Here is a 17,957-nt window from a genome sequence, read left to right as displayed (position 1 = left end):
AAAAAACACTCTATTGGGAGACATGAAATTCATACTACAGCAGCTCAACTTAGTACTTAACTCCTAAAAGAAAAAAATATTGAGAAATTAACATATAACTTGTTTAATGCAGTATTTTCTATCTAAATAATTCTATTTCATTTAATTTTGTTTCATACAAATAAAGATATATAACTTTAAAATATGTATTCACAAATATTTGTTATGTGCATATTCGGTTCCCATACTACTTGACAGAATACGCTAGTTGATCTGCTTTTGTGATACCTACAAGACGCATAAGAGTTGGACTGGCATGTTGGTCTCCAGAGCCACAGCAATCCAAAGCCCATTTGCTAGAATTTAAACCTAAGTATCAGTATTCAGCAATCTTACCACTCATGGGCCTCTTTTTCAGAGGATTATGAACTGGATATATATATATATATATATAATGTTGTATGATCTTAAATTCACTTAGTGCGAAATCAAGCTATTCTACTACTTGCGCAATAGCTGCAAAGTAAGTTAATCATAATTTATTTACTAAAAAAATATTGATTGTTTTATCTCCTAAGATTAATTTTAGTAGAATTATCTAAAAAGAGTGAATAAATAGTTAGTAAATTTAATTCCGAATATTGTTTTAAAGTAACTTGAATGTAAATTCTTAAAAATGTTTAACGGGGACTTGAATTAAATCATGAATAACAAAATTTCAATTGTAAAAAGAAATTAAATTAAAAGCAAGTAATCATTGCCATTGATACATCCCTCAAGCATTTCTAGTCACTCCCTCTCCCATAAATTACTTCACACAAGTTTCGCCGCCTGAAATAATTCAAAGCCCCCGCTGCCGATAAAGAATTTCGGACACACAACCCTTCTGAGCAAGACGCGAAGAAAACACTTTGCCCACTTCCCACTAGAAAGAACGTAAGTTAATTAATGCTTTTTCTGGCCTTTTATATCTTCATGTATATTCTCTTTTCTTATTATATATATTTTAAATTTAAATTTTTATTTTTTGATTTATTTTTGCAAAGATTGCATTATATTTCTTATATTTCGTAATTTTCTAATGTTTATTTCAAGTACTTTGAGTTCTATTTCATAATGCCAATTTCCAATGTTTAATTTTTTACAAACTGGTCGCAACTTACATCTGATATTAGTAAATTAAAACAGCTTTTTACTATTACAAAAATAGATAAAGCAACTAATAACTTTAGCATTATATGAAAACAATTCTACACTGAGATTATTCATAAAGAACTTCTCAACGCAACTACTTATCAATCAGCCAACCTTACAGAAACATCTATAATAAACAGGATTAAAACTTTTCATAAGAAACTCAATATTACTTTCAATGCAAACTACAACAGATTTACTAATCTTTATGCGATTCCCAAATTCCATAAAACACCATTAAAATTTAGATTTATAGCTAATGGAACTAATAATTACAAGAAAAATATAGACTATTATTTTTCAATTCAACTTAATAAAATCTGTAAATTTATTTTCAATGATTGTAACACTAATCATAACTATTGCTGGATCATTCATAATAACACTCCTGTCATTAATACCATTCATACCATTAACATCCAAAACATTAACTGCTATGATTTTGAAAACTTATATACCTCACTTCCTCTAGAAGAAATCTATACCAGTCTACTTGATCTACCAAAACTTTTCCCTAATATACTCAATATCATGACTCTTGACAAATGGAAAACCTACCTAAAATGCACACTTTTTCATAACTACATCAAGTTTCAAAATCAACTTTTTAAACAAGTCAGAGGATTGCCAATGGGCTTACATTCCAGCACCTCGATCTGTAATATCTTTTTATTTGTCAAAGAATTTAACTTCCAAAAAAATCTACAACCACAAGAGTTAAATTACTACAAACACACCTACAGATATATTGATGACCTTATTACAATTAATAATTTTGGTAAAATTGAAAACTCCGACATTTATCCGAATTGTCTTAAACTTAATAAAACTAATAATTCACAAAATAGCATAGACTTTCTAGATCTTCAAATCATTAACTACAAAAAATTTTACTTTTTGACAAAACAAGAAACTTCAATTTCAATACTAACAAATTAATAAATTGGAACTCCAACATATCCAAAAAAGTAATTAACAATACTATAATTAATCAAATACAACGAATTAAAACTATATGCACAGATACAATAGATTTACAACGCGAAATTTTGATCCTTATCAAAATTCTCAAAAATAATCTAATTCCCTTTCAATTTATCAACCATTGCCTTAAAAGAGCAGGCGTTAAATACTCACTCTAAATCATTTAACTGATAGGGATATGATAATTTATTCCTAAACCTGAGAAGGCGGTATAAGTTGGATGACTGTCAGTTGAAAGATTTGTATATAGTGTAATTACTCAATTGTATATATTGTAAAAAGCTAATTGTCTTCAGACATATACTGTTACTATACTGTTACTAAAAAAATGGGCCTATTTCCTGCCTTTAGACTGTCTACTAGCTCTTGGATAGCGAAAATGCCTTTTTCCTTTCTTAAATTCTTAATCATTGCGACACGACAATTAGCCAGAAATTAATTAATTTCCATTCACTAGTATTTTTAAAAAAATCTTAACAGACGGTCTCTCTCAGATAAGAACTCCACAAAATACATCCCTCAAGAATTCCAAGTCCCACCCACTACCATAAATTTCTTCACCCAAGTCTTGCCGACTGATATAATTCAAAGCCCCTACTGCCGCTAAGAATTTTCGGACACCCTACACTTCTGAGTCAGACACGAAGAGAACACACTGCCAACTCCCCCACTAGAAAGAATGTAAGTTACTTAATACCTTTCTGGCCTTTATATCTTCATGTACATTCACTGATCTTATTTATATTATTTTCTATTTTATTTTTATATTATTTTTATGTTCTCTTTGATTTGTTTTTGCAAAGTTTGCATTATTTATCTTTTTTATAATCTTCTATGTTTATTTCAACTTTACTTTGATTTCGATTTCATAATGACAATTTCCAATGTTTAATTTCTACAAATAATATAGTACTCAAATACATAAAGATGATAGTGTCGGGGACGATTACTCGAGTTTTACAAGATTTCTCTACAGTAATTGATTTTTACTCCAAATTGAATTGACTAAAATGCTTCATGAGAATCAGTTCTTTGAGTAACAACTATTCGCGGAAATATTTGGCCTGACTAGAATTGCCGGTTTGGCTTTAATTTATAACTCGAGTAAAGACGAAACACTTTCATATTTACGTATTTCTATCAATTATTGATCATTGAACGGGAGTTGGTTTGTTCCCCTTGAAAAGTCAACTAATTTCCGATCAATGACAATAATTACATGTTTTAATTTTTACTTTTGCAATTGTAATATTATTCTTCGTGATGATTTAACTCCAGTCCCCGTTAAAACATTATTAACATTTTGCTTTCAAATTACTTCAAAACATCTTTCAAAATATAACTTACCAGTATGGATGCACACTTTTAAAATAATTCTACTTTAATTAAACTTAGGAGATAATATAATCAATTAATCAATACGGTTTAGGAAATAAATTATTATTAACTAACTTTGCAGCAATTGCGCAAGTAATAATAACTTGTGTTCGCACTAAATGGATTTAAGTTCATACAACATTATATATATATATATATATATATATATATATATATAATACATTATAAAGAAGATTTTCACATTTTGCATTCCTCAAAATATGCTACTGATATTGTTTCTAAAAATCTATTTGTTACTTGCATTAATTCTTCACACACATGTTATATTTGTAAAAATATTGCATATAGTCTTCTGTGAGAAAATATTATTGCGGAAATTAACAATAAATCCAGTACTTTATTTACATTAAGACTGAAATATAAAAATTGGAAGACTTTTCTAATGTATTATGTGCGTTTCTCGGTAAAATAGGGTGAGACTTCCAAATGCCATTAGATAAATAAAAAAAATTTATATTTTATATTAACCTTTTCAAAAATACAGATACTTCAGAATTTTACTATCAGTTTGATTCAATGTGTTATAATTCTTCATACCCAAAAGAAATGCAATACATTTAGAAAAAGTTTAAAAATGAAATTATAATTTGTTAGTATTGTTGAATTTTTCTCTTCCTGGCACCAGTTTTTACGTTATTTTCTTCCTTCACGTTCATACGAGGTTCGTAGCTTTGGAGTGAATAACGACGACACTTGTTGAAGTATCGAAACACACTTCATTTACCAATATTAATAAGGACAGCTTCAAAGTCCCTTCACTACAGTCGTCGAAGATCTACTATAAACACGCTGGAACAAACAGCGACACAGCCTTCAGGCTATCAGAGTGGAGACAGCTTCACTGCAAAGCACCAGAGTACAGCTCCAGACTCTGCTTGATCGTTCTCGGAACTCTACGTATTCTCGAGACTCTCCGCGCTACAATTCGCGATGCACTCGACGTCACACAGAGCACAGATCCCGACTCTTCGGTTCAGTCGTTCCCGGAGCTCAACACGCTCTTTAGACAATGCACTAACCGCGATACACTACGAGACTCTTTCGGTGCACTCGACGAGCCACTCGGCACTCGCTGCCCGGCTCGATCGACTCCGCAGGGATTGACTCGCTAGACGAGACACCAACTCGATACTAATTCGCACTCTAGACGAGGCACACACACACACACTGACTGCGGACCAGCAGGGTTTATACAGCTTTCGGCTTGTGTTTGAGAACATTCTGGGCTAAACCAGTAAGAATTCGTTCCAGAAGGTTCTCCATCAGTCCATGGCATATCGTCAATTCTGTTGCCAAATGTTGCCAAATGGGCAATTTCTCGCCAAATGTGGCAACCCTGCCTTCTTTTGCCATTTTATGGTAACCCTAAAACTGCTTTGTGGGGAAGCCATCTCACCGCGCTTGTACATTTCGAAACACTGCCCCCTCCCAAGGACTGCACCTCCCGGGCAGTACAACCCTTCGTCAGAAGCCAAATTCGATACAGTCAAAACAATTTAAAACATACAGATAACATAACTAAAGAAGCAAATATTTACACCATATACAAGTTAGATACACAAATTAAACACATAATAATTTTAAATTATACACATTAAAGTTCATAATGAATTTCAGTCTCAGTCTTTTCATTAAAATATACCCGGATCAAATACTTTTCCACTGCAATTCTCAGATGTATTTCTGTTTTGCATATCACAGTCTAAAGATTCAGTCCTTTCAGACTTTTCATCCACAGGAAGATCGGAAACAGTTTGTTCACCACTCTGTAGTTCATTCGCAGCATGCATGCAGTTCACCTCGGTATTTTAGCAATTGGTACACGCTTATTTACCTCTATTTCCTGAAAACCAATTCCAATGTTTGCATTAGCGTCGCGAACGAAACCCGATTCTTCACTAGGAGACGCACACATAGTTTGCAAAGTGGGTAAATTTTCTTGCCATACTGGAGCGCACTGCTTAAGCTGTACATCAGCTCTTCCATCTCTGTATCACATACACTTTCAGATGGTTCAATACTTACTGCCTGCGACTTCGTAACTTCACTATCAGTTTTGACGAACTTAACAGGCGCATTTTTACTCTCTTCCACTTCCACTTCAGGCATTCGAGAACCAAATGCTTCTTTCCCATCTTTTATTCTTCATGTTTTCGTTCTTTTTCATTAATCCCGTTAGATGCTTCATTCCTCATTTCTTGATCTTTCTCAGACAGTTCATTAGCTACTTCCTTCATTTCTTCAGCCTTTGATTCTTCAGAAGCCACTTCTCTCATATCCACGTCGTCTTTATGGCTCCAGTATTTTCCGTAAACTCCACTTTCACCTATTGGACTTGCTCTCGCACCTTTTCTTGGCCGCATTTATTTCTTCTCGCCGGGGTTTCTTATCTCCCAGTCCCGCTTTCATCTCTTCTCGCCAGGCTTTGATCTCGGCAAAGGAGTTCATCAAAGTCTTCGTTTCCTCCACCATGGCTTTCCTCTGCAGGCGGGTCACTGGCATTCACTCGCAAATCCCACTTCTGACACAAATTGTTGCGTTTTTTTTTCTTTTGACACCATTTGTTACGTTATTTTCTTCCTTCACGTACAGAGTTCGTAGGTTTGAAGTGAATAACAAAGACACTTGTTGAAGTATCGAAACACACTTTATTTACCAATATTAATAAGTACAGCTTCAAAGTCACTTCACTACAGTCGTCGAAGATCTACTATAAACATGCTGGAACAATCAGCGACGCAGCCTTCAGGCTATCACGGTGGAGACAGCTTCACTTCAAAGCACCAGAGTTCAGCTCCAGACTCTGCTTGGTCGTTCTCGGAACTCCACGTACTCTCGAGACTCTCCACGCTACAACTCGCGATGCACTCGACGAGATACAGAGCATAGCTCTCGACTCTTCGGTTCAGTCGTTCCCGGAGCTCAACACGCTCTCTCGACGATGCACTAACCGCGATACACTACGAGACTCTTTCGGTGTACTCGGCGACCCACTCGGCACTCGCAGCTCGGCTGTTAATTCGATCGACTCCGCAGGGATTGAGTCGCTAGACGAGATACCAACTCGATACTAACTAACACGCACTCTAGACGAGGCACACAAACACACACACACTGACTGCGGATCAGCAGGGCTTATATAGCGTTCGGCTTGTGTTCGAGAAAATTCTGGGCTTAACCGGTAAGAATTCGTTCCAGAAGGTTCTCCATCAGTCCATGCCATATCGTCAATTTTGTCGCCAAATGGGCGATTTCTGGCCAAATGTGGCAACCCTGCCTTCCCTTGCCATTTTATGGGAACCCTAAAACTGCTTTGCGGGGAAGCCATCTCCCCGCGCTTGTACATTTCGTAACAGTATTTAGGAACTTTCTGAAAAAAAAAGATTGTATGATTTGTCTCACTAAATTTTCGGTACTAATATTGAGTAGTGTAGTGTATTTAATTATGGCAAAGCACACTAGGGCTATCTGCCTAAGGGGAGGGATGCCTTTCGTGGAGGACTTTCTAAGGGAAACTGGCTCGTATACACGTTACACATGGGGAAAACCACGAAAACGCCCATGCAGCCAGCCCGTTCGCGGGATTCGAACCTCGGACCGAACTACCAGTGTTCAGCGTCTTTACCGCTCGGCCGCTGGTGGGCCTGGTACTAATATTGAAAAAAAGCAACATCTTCTGCACAATAAAACTTGAGAAAGACTTTTACATGTGCATTTGTTACTTGGTGATCAGAGAGCATTTAAAAATTTCTTTCTGCAATTTTCAGTACTAGAAAATAAAGTGGAAGGTTTTATGCAACGAATATTTTTTTTTTTTTTGAGACAGTACAAGCTGAAAAATGTGAGGTGATTCATTGGTACACTTTTTGGGCTTAAAATTTTATTATACATTTCAAACAAAAATCTTTTGAATTTTTCATATTCGCTCCCTTGCGTTTTATAAAAGTAAAAGTTAGAAAATTATTACAAATCTAAACAAAAAAGATAATATTAACAAAGATACGAAAAAAGGCATGCAATCGGAAAATAAATCAAAAACAAACCCTTTATATGTTGGCATTAAAGTACGACTAGAATAGCCGGGGACTTTCTGAAACGTTTTCTCACTAGTGAGAATGATCACAGTATTATCTCGAGGTATTTATTTGACAACAATGTTCAACTTCATCTTGTACATCCTAAAACGGTCAGACCGCTTAATGTTGTGATTAGGGGTATTCCAGCTGATTGTACTTCAGACGAAATAAAAGATGAACTAATTAGTGATTTATATAACGTGCTCAAGGTATCGTGATAAAATTTAAAACACGTGTTCCCATGCCTATGCTCCAGATTCAGCTGACAACATTTCTATCATCCCTCGGACGAGTGTAGACTCGCTCCTAGGTGTGTAAAATGTGCTCTCACACACAAAAGTTCGGACTGTTAGGTTAAATGGATCGAAAAACTGATCTTCTGCAACTGTGGCGATGAACATGCCGCCAATTTTTCCAAGTGCCCCAAAATTTCAATGAACATACGTAAAAACATGCTGAGAAAATTATTGACTCTAGCAAAAAAAGCCCTGGACAACTTTGCGAGGAGCCACGAGTAAATAAAGAGGCACGAGTAACTATTGTCGAGAAAAATTGCTCCTCGTGGTGATAGGTCTAAACTGAACCAGAAGAAAGCAGAAGTATTATCAATAATAGGTTATTCTTTGCTAAAACTTCTGAGAAGCCAAAAGCCTCAGTCAAGAAAAATGCTAAAACTTCAAATAGTATATCTGCTACTTTCGAGGATATGATTAAAGTTTACAATGAAATTAAGACAATCTTTTTCGAATTTTCGTTTCTTGATGTAATCAAAATTATCACTAGTAAACTGAATGAAATAAGGGAAGCTTCTATGTCTATTGACAAGATATTTGTATTATTTAGTATACTTGAAGAAATCTTCAATGGAAAAACTTCGGAAAGTCCCATTTCAAATATTTCTTCCCTAAATATGGTTACTTCACGTGTGCTGAAGTTGTCAGTAGTTGGTTGTTTTTGCATCCTATCTGGTAATTTTATCTGGTGTGTATTTGTACCAGATTTTGCGTTTTGCATTTTGAATCCGTTTATTTTGTATTATTTTTATATTTGTTATGATGCCCTGAGGACTCTCACTGCTTTTACATGTTTAACTTTATTTTTGTTTACATTCTCACCAGTTCGACAGCTTGCCTTACATATTTCATTCGCAAGAGAAGGGCTATATGATCGTTATTTTTATGCTTAGATCTTCTGTCATTCCTCAGCATTTTGAAGCACCTCTGCTACTTCACAAAAAATCTCCGGGGAACGGTGTACACACCAGGGTATCTAGGTGCGAGACCTTACCCCTAATCGAATAGAGTTGTACTTTCCTACTCAGTACCAAAAACATAAGCTAAATCTAAAATAATAACGTTTCTTAAAGAATAAATTAGCAGTGCTACTTCGCAGTAAATTCGAAAGTAGCTATTTACTTGATGGTGATATGTCGCCGCAGACCAGGTACTCCGGTGTTTGCACCACTCAAAGAAACTACAACGCCAGGAAGAGTCTGCGAACGTGGCTAATTCTGATTGGAGACACCCTATGCCACTTGTTTATATACAAAACCGACCTCATCCCTTCACTGACCAACTGTTTAGCGTTACCGATATGTGGGGCGCTGAGGTCAAATTTGACACTTGCAGAGACCATAAAGAACCTACTCAATGCTTTAGGTGCCAATGAGTTTTCATTCTTCTAAAACTTGCACCCTTAACATCCGTTGTGTGAGATGCGCTGGCCCACACTGGGCAAAAGATTGCACTTTAAGTGACGGTCAACCTGCTTGCTGTTGCAACTGTGGAGGTTCTCATCTAACATCATTTAAATCTTGTCTCGTTAGCCAGGTAACAACAAAAAGAGCACCAAAAGACAAGCTCCTAGGGCAGCTGTATCTGCAGCCCCCCTCAGGGAACACGAAACCCACAGCAAAAGCTGTACAACAAGCCCCTGTGACTGCTCCACCAAGCACAAGCTTGTTGTCTTATGCAGCGATCCTAGGTAAAGGACCTACGAAGCCCCGACCCAAAACAAGGGTCCAAATCTGGCGGCTACGGCGAATGTGCCTCAAGTAGCCCCCGGTTGCTCAAGTAGAAAGTGAGGATGTTTTCTCTACTTTAAAATGCCTTATTGAAATCTCCCGCGACCCAGCGGTAGATAGGCATATTCTACTGCAAGCCTTTCAAAGGGCTCTGCCAAAGGCAGGCAGACGCTCTTACGAGGGCTTCCTAATTTACGAAAGCTATGTTATGCTTTCAAATTAGAATTATTCGGCTACTTTAGACCAATGTCCTAGGTTTTTCAGAACTGTAACCTTTTCATAACAGCCTTAAATTCAGTTGTCAAAACAGACAAAGTTCTATGACCAACAGAGAACTTGGAATGAAATGAAAGGAAAACGGTCTCATCAATAAGATCGATGAGGTCAAAGACTTTATTGCAAAACACGATCTTGACGTGTTATTAGTCCAAGAGACTCACTTAACCCCAGGGAGAACTTCCATAATTGGGAATTATGACATGTACTCGACTGACAGGTATAATTAGCCAGGCAAGAAGTGGTGGCACCTGTATCTACGTGAAACGTTCGATTAAGCATCACATGATACCCCTTGATTTAAGTATTTTGAAAGCAACAATTATCAAAATTTTCCTTCAAAATTCTCCCCCACTAACAGTCATTTCGGCATACTTACCTCCACTTTCAGCTGCACGTGGAAGAAGTACTTTTCCTGTCAGTGATTTTGATAAACTTTTAACAATATCAAATCACCTAATTATTGCTGTCGATATAAATTCACATCATACCGCTTAGTTTTGCCCTAACAGGGACAGTAACTAAATTGTACCATATATAAAATTCTTGGATTATCTAATGGAAGAAAAAAGTAATAAATGTAAATATTTCAATAAATGAATGGATAAAAAATGGCCTTAAACAACCAATAGAGAAATTAATGCCAAGAAACATTATTATTGAAACAAATGTAAATAAACACAAATTGCCGAATGTATTTAATTTGAATATCTGTTTTGGAACGAAAGGTGTAAACAGCCTTGATGTGCTTAATAACTCAGATTTGTAATGCATATATTTTTATTTCCAATGGTAGACAAAAATATATATATGTACACACTATCAAATACACATACACAAAAATATATCGCATACTAAATAACAAACAGAGAATAAGGAAGCCTATTTAGTACTTGAACATACTATTTAGTGCCTTCTAGGAACAACCACAGAGATCCTGTACAAAGAGAGCTATGCATTTCGCAGGTGGTGGAGGTTGTATCTTCGGCCTTTATTACAAAGGATGATCACAGAATTTTCAAATAGAAAGGTTTTGCTGAATAATGACCGGGTAAAAGATAAGTTATTATGATGGAATTATCAGAAATGGACATGTAGTTGAAGAATAAAAGCTTGCTCTAAATTACGGAGATTTCTAATATATTTATTTTATTATCTAAAATTATTTTCAAATTAACAGAAAGGTACGGCATAAGTTTCAGCGATCAATTGTCAGAAAGGCTTCTTCTGGATGGCTTAATAATAATACAAGGAAATAAGCTTATTTTACACATGCCTTATGGCATAAGAAAAGGAACTTCTGAAGTATATTATATTAAGAACTAAAAAGCTGTACATATACCATAGAAATGATTTTTAACTGTAAACAAAATTACTGGTTATCATTTCGGAAACAAAATTCAATACTTGCCCATAGTAAGACCAACTTGTGAAAGATTTTTTGCCAAACTGCAAATCATTGTGTAAGGAAGTAAATTTCCAAAAGCCATTTTGAAATTTTTAATAATATGACTAATAATCATAAGATACTACTTTTTGATCAGTAAAATGGGTTGTTTGAACTAAGAAAAAAACTTTAAATTGCATCAGTATTAAAATGAGCTAACTAATTTTAAATCATAAAATACAGTGAACCATCTGTAAGACAGCCAGGCACAGCTGCTATAAATTGTTTTCTATGGAAGTGGTTGTCTTAGGCAAAGGATAATTGATGCCAATGTTATTTATGTTGTTAAATTACCACTTTTGTCCTCCTGGTACGGTTCTCTGTCTATACATTTTGAATCTGAAATAAGGCATTCAACATGGCATGCACACTGGGTGTAAGGAAAGAGAAGCAACAGAAGAAACTGGAGAGTTTGGTTAAATGATAAAATCCAAATCCTTAATACCACTATTGACAGAGAGAGACCAAAATGCAAATAAGAAGCAAATTTCCTTAAAAGCTAACAATGAAGAGGGATTAAAATTAGACTCAATGGTTAAAACCATGGGATTTTTATTGATATAAAACATCAAATGTCAAATGAAGTGGTTTCCCCCCCCCAGTATAATTTTTCGATGTGGAGAAATGGAAAACATGATTTTTTTAACTAGCAATCGTAGGCAATGCAGAATCTATGAATTTCTTTTCTTTGAACATAATTTTGTGTTTTTCAGTACAAAATTTAGGACACGCATCTCTGCTGTTTGGAGGAAACTTAAAATAGAACTCTGTGAACATGATTAGAAAAAAAAAGTACAGATCACTAAAATAAATAAAAATTTAGATTCTTTTCTTATGTTCTAACATATGTACCGTAATTTCGCACGTATAGTCCGCACGCAAGATTTTATATAAAAAAATTTCAAAAATCGTCAGATAGTCCGCACCACCGGATAGTCCGCGGACTATACGTCCGAAATTACGTTTTTTTTAATACGGCAATATTCCCATGCTTTTTAAACACATCCTTTATTTGCGCCAATTTCTCACCGCTTTCTCGTCCACTTCAAAATAACGGGGTAAAATCCTAGTATACGGTGCAGCTTTGGCGCGACTTTGAAAATTATCGCCAACACCAAAAATGATCCAAAGAACGTCTATATATATATTATGCACTATATACTATGTGTGTATATACATAGTATATATACTATATATGTAGTATATACTATGTTAAACTATATATTTTTTTTAAATGACTCGTTAACTACTCATCGTATATGTCCCGTTTTTACTGCTCATCATAAAGTCGCCAAAAATAGCCAAATCCCGTGTGCACCGAATACTAGGATTAAACCAATAACGGCCCGCTTCTCTATTTCCATCTTTTTCCCGGCGATGTTTCATCAACGTTATCGAAGATGAAAGACAAAATACTGTACAACGTGCTATACTCGTCATAAGTGGTAATGAAATTTGACTTTCGACTCCACTCACTCGATGTTGCCAAACCACCGAGTAAACGAATCACGCTTTTTTTTTTTTTTTTTTTTTTTTGTACTCCAGGTACTTGCTACTATGGCTCCTAAAAACCGAGCTGACGCATCAATTATTTTTCCCCCTCCCGGCAGTTGCGCTAAAGCAGTGCGAAGGATACTGGGATACAAGACTCTGGTTGCGCTAAGTGAGTGCTCATACAAGACTTTCTTTGGCTCATATCCCGGCATCGCTTGATGCGCCAGCCTGGATTTTAGGAGCTCTACTTGCTACTACTCATTCGTTCTGCACTATGCTCTATGGTTTACTATCGATACGATACATACGAATGTTTTCTTGGAATCTTGCGCTTTTTTTATATTTGATCATCGGCAGTTCACGACAGCGTGTTTTTTAAATTTCAACGATTTTAACCGTGAACAACCAGCGTATTATCCGCACTGGTGGATAGTCCGCAGCTTCAAAAATTCGCATTTTAAACACAGATAGTCCGTGGACTGTACGCGCGAAATTACGGTAATTATTACTTCAGTAGATTCTAATATTTATTTTATAATCATACATTATTACTACTTAGGCAACAATACAGACATATATAAATTTTCACTATTTTTTACTGTCATTACGGTATAACTGTGCTGTTTTTATTAACTGTGCTGTTTTTTATTAACAAGAGAACTGAGTAAAGCATATCAATACTTTTGTATCAGCAATATGAGTAAGTTTCTGTTTATTAAGACTTTTAAAGTTCTCACGAAGAATTAATTCGAATAATGGAAATAATTGACTGTAGCAAAGAGATTTATTCGTATTGTGTCCACTCTCGTATACAGCAAGAAAAAAAAATTAAATATGAAGAGCGGCCCTTATCAATTTCACAAGATTTTCCACATACAACCTTACCACAACTCCACATAAAACGTAAACAAAGTATCGAGACTTCGTAATCCCCCCTGGTACATTCGGAATAGCCAAATTCGTAAAGAGTTAAGAATAGAGGATCTTTGTGATTTTTATTGCCGCCTATCTAGGGCATTTTAAGATAAACAGGAACTTCTGGACAATCCTGTGGTTGTTAACTATTGTTATGATACTAGGGACCTCAATTTCAGTAAACGCCCAAGGGCGATCCTAAATGTTAGTAATGTGTAATTTTGTATATGTGTTATGCAAATTGTTGCTCAGATTCTTTATTGTATATTGTTCTTTATACCTCCTGATTGCTTTTTGTTTTTACTAGTGGTACTAAGGCGTCGCATTTCGTATTTTGTTTCTCTTGTGTGTACATGTATTCTTCTGTGAAATAGTTGTTAAAAAAATAGTTAATTATGTATGGATTAGTAATTAGGTACTTAAGGAAAAAATATGTATTTAACTATTAGCAATTATGATTTTAAACTCTTGTTCATTTAATTATTTAGCACATTCAGTTATATTTCTCATAATTCGAAACTTTTATCATGTTATTCGATGAGGGGTAGGGCTATGGCGCCCAGGCACCCTGGTGGTTAAGCACCGCAGTTTAAAGACTTCGTAATCGATTACAAAGTGCAAAGCTATCAGTTATTCGTCATCGATGGGGTAAGGAAAGTCTGGACCATCTGAAAAAGCGGCGACCCACTCTGTAAATTAACTTCCTTGATCCTTGATATTCTGATTGGTTGAATTTCTTCAGCTTCCGGCGGGTTTTAGCCACCCGTTGATTTTCGAGAGTAATTTTGTCTTCAGCAGACTGGCAACCATGATTGTTTAAAGTGCCGGACATTTTAAAATGATGGAATTCGTGTTACTCCATGGTAAGTGCGAAATTCTTTTCCAAGAGCAAGTAATACCATCCTCATTTCTGATAATCCTAAACTTAATGGTTAATAAATAAAAATGAAAACTTGACTGGAAATTATGATGTAAATTTTTTAAAAAATTCCTTGAAATAAAATGTGGATAATCTTTCAATATAAATTTTACTACGAAATTGTCTATTATTGTAATGTTCAAGGGACTCTGCTACAAAGCTAATGAAAATAATAAATTAAGGAATTTAAAGGCACTTTAGTGATAGAAAATTAGATTTAGTTTAGAGGAAAGAAGGATAGGTAAAATCCTAGTATAACTATATATATTCTTTGAATGACCCGTTTACTATTCATCGTATATGTTTCGTTTTTACTGCTCATCATAAAGTCGCCAAATCCCGTATGCACCGGATACTAGGATTAAGCCGAAGGGGTACTTATCTGAATATTCTGTGTCAAGCTTTGTTTTGGTTTAGTCTTGTAGAACAGAATGGAAAACAGCGATGAAGATAGGAGTTTCCTTCTTCAGTTTGATTGAAAGATCTTCAGATTTGTTAAGATGTAACTAGAAACTATTGCATAAAAGAAAATAAAGCACTTATAGTATCAGAACATTTAAAAATATGGAAAAGAAGTTTTATGTATTGCTGCTGCATAAACATGGACATTTGGCCTGTTAAGCAAAAATTATTTATTTTTGTTATGAGGCAGCACCACTATTTATAATTTCAATAGAACAAGAAAATAAACATTTAATAATTACATATAACATTGTGATGAAGGAAAAAAATTGATTATTGCATTCTAATATGAAATTTTAATCTTAAATTGAATTTCAAATGGAAATGTGTTAGAATTATTTGAAGTTTGAAATATTAACTTTCTTAATATGAATGAAGTGTAGAAAAATGGATAGATTCAATGATTCACAACCAAATTTCTGTTTATTGATGAAATTAAAAATGATTCCAGAAAAAAAATGCAATAATTAGATTTAAATTTCCAATGAAAAGCCACATTTAATTTTAATTAGAAGTAAGTGTTTTTCATTAACATCATGCAGACATCTGAGAAGAATTAACTGAAATATTTGCTTTAAAAATATTGATTTTAAGCTCTGCTGTTGGAATATTTTGAAATTAATATTACAAATGCATTGTGGAATGTATTCCATTGTTAAATAAACTTTGCACGTTTGTCCAAGATAAAAAGTGTCCAGCATTCCTTTATAATATATCTATATATCAATCTATTTAGCTATATATAATATTTATCTCTTGCTTCTTGAAGTATGCTGCAAATAAGTAAACACATGTCTAAATTAAATATTGTTTTTTAAGTAAATTTACAACAAAAGTAATATAAAGACAAAATGATAAAAAAATAATTTTATTCAAGAGTAGGATGGCCATGAAAATCAATTGTCAGCTTGTTCTTGATTTACATATATTGCTGTTGTTATACAAAAGTATGTTTACTTTAGTACACTCATTCCTTACATTAGAGCCCACCAATGACTGAGCAGAAAAGTCACTGAACATGGGTTATTCTGTTTGAGATTCGAATCCCGGCCAACAAGCTGGCTGCATGGGTATTTTCGTGGGTTTTCCGATACATAATGTGTATTTGAGCCAGTTTCCCTTAAAATGTCCTCCACAAAGGTATCCCTTCCCTGAGGCAGGTAACCCTAGAGCATATTGCTGTAGTTAAATAAACTGAACTAAATCATTCTTTATATTGTGCAGAAATGTCATACCTGGATTACGTAGTTATCTTAAATTATTTTGGATTCACTTTCAAGCTGAAGGTCTCTCTCTCATTAGCTGGGCTATCAAGATGGAAATAAATGAACAATACCTAAGAAAGAACCAAATAAAAAATAGAACATTCTAATTATGTGGTTATTGTATCATTCATAATGATGATTATTATGTTTTGCATATAGTAATTCTTGGTCCAAATCCAAAAACATGCAGTTGTTATGTGAAACTTCAAAATTAATGATTCTGATTTTGGCACAGTGTAAGCAGCTTTAAATGTCTTATTTACATTCTGGGGGAAGAGACAACTCTCATTCCTAGTTTTCCAAGAAAGACAGCAGCAGTAGCTCTGTTTAAATATCTGACCGGACATGAGTGTTTATGAGACCAAATTGGGTTGATCTTTACAATATGGTAACTGGTAGTTTGGCCACATTTTGGAGGCAATAAAGGTTACTACCTGGGACTTTGGTAATAATGTGAGCAGTACTCAGTTCCGATTACGCATTATTTTGCGTGAGGGAAATGAGAGATCATGGGATATGTCATGTGATATTAATGGACGAATTACGGTTCTTTAATCGGAAAAGGAAGGAAATCGGGAAAAAATCTGGAAATTTTGTATTTAGCTTTATTCTGTGTTGTGTGAAACAGTGTTGGTTAATTTTTGGATCCCATGGCCCTAACTAAAGTGAATTCGAAATGGGTATTTAGGCATTGTGATAAAGAGAAGTTTGCTTTTTATTTAGCGGAGGAAGTATGGAGAAAATATTCGCAGAAAAAATCTTTCAATAATTTTATTGAATGAATTAGAAAAGTGTATCCGCCACGTAATCAAGCTTCTGAAGAAGATTAGGTAAGTTAGTATTTTTAATTATTTGAGGATATTATTTTTATGCATTGTTCTAAATGTAAGGTGGAAAGGAATTTGGTATTATTGGGAAAATTGTTATTAGCAATGATTAAGTTTAAAGTAATTAGGACTGTAAGGTAATTTTTATTAATTTAATGTATGTGCTCATTTATATTTTAAGTAGTGTTTTTGAATTTAATTATATTTTAATGAAATGATAGTTATTTTGTGAATTTTATGTTTGTAGGAATTTGGTATACGTTTTAGTTGAAGTAAACGTGCATGGAAATAATTTAAATATCTGACACTAAGTATTTGTAATGGTTGCGGTATGAATTCGTTGGTGACATTTATAATATAATAGATGATTTAGAGGTAAAAGTTTTTGAATATTTTATTTATTTTATATGTGGAAATGTTCATATTTGTAAAGGGTAAATACTTTTTCACGATCAGGTAATTTCATATATGTTCTTTTTACCGGGCTTAAAGATTGAGAAAATTGTCATGTATTTTCGTGAAATTTTTCTAATTTATGAGAAAAAAGCAGTGTACATGGATATAGTGAAGAGTGTGCGCAATGCCATTTTTGTGCAATTCTGGGATGTTTTTTTAAGTAAAAATAAGTCGGCGTGTACATGGTTTATGTGTATGTGTTATTTTGAAAAACGCGTAAGGAGTATGGTATTGTGCACTTT

At 34.4% G+C, this 17,957-nt stretch overlaps 1 protein-coding gene across 5 annotated transcripts in view; it reads left to right on the top strand.

The window, feature by feature from the left end:
* The window catches only part of LOC118188463 (uncharacterized), a 301,229-nt gene that overhangs the window by 102,115 nt on the left and 181,157 nt on the right, over nt 1–17,957 (top strand). Inside the window, exon 1 of one of the 5 annotated variants that reach the window (XM_085806955.1) lies at nt 14,532–14,649. The exons of 3 other annotated variants lie outside the window; for them this stretch is intronic. The gene's annotated coding sequence lies outside the window, so the exon portion shown is untranslated. Of the gene's footprint in view, nt 1–14,531; nt 14,650–17,505; nt 17,635–17,957 lie in introns of those variants that run through there. One more of the 5 variants, XM_085806956.1, reaches the window with a different exon arrangement.

This window comes from Stegodyphus dumicola, chromosome X1, assembly GCF_044657685.1.
Source record: "Stegodyphus dumicola isolate Sdum_Otavi_A_Nest chromosome X1, ASM4465768v1".
NCBI classification, from domain to species: Eukaryota; Metazoa; Arthropoda; class Arachnida; order Araneae; family Eresidae; genus Stegodyphus; species Stegodyphus dumicola.
This window is presented reverse-complemented; position numbering and strand designations above follow the sequence as displayed.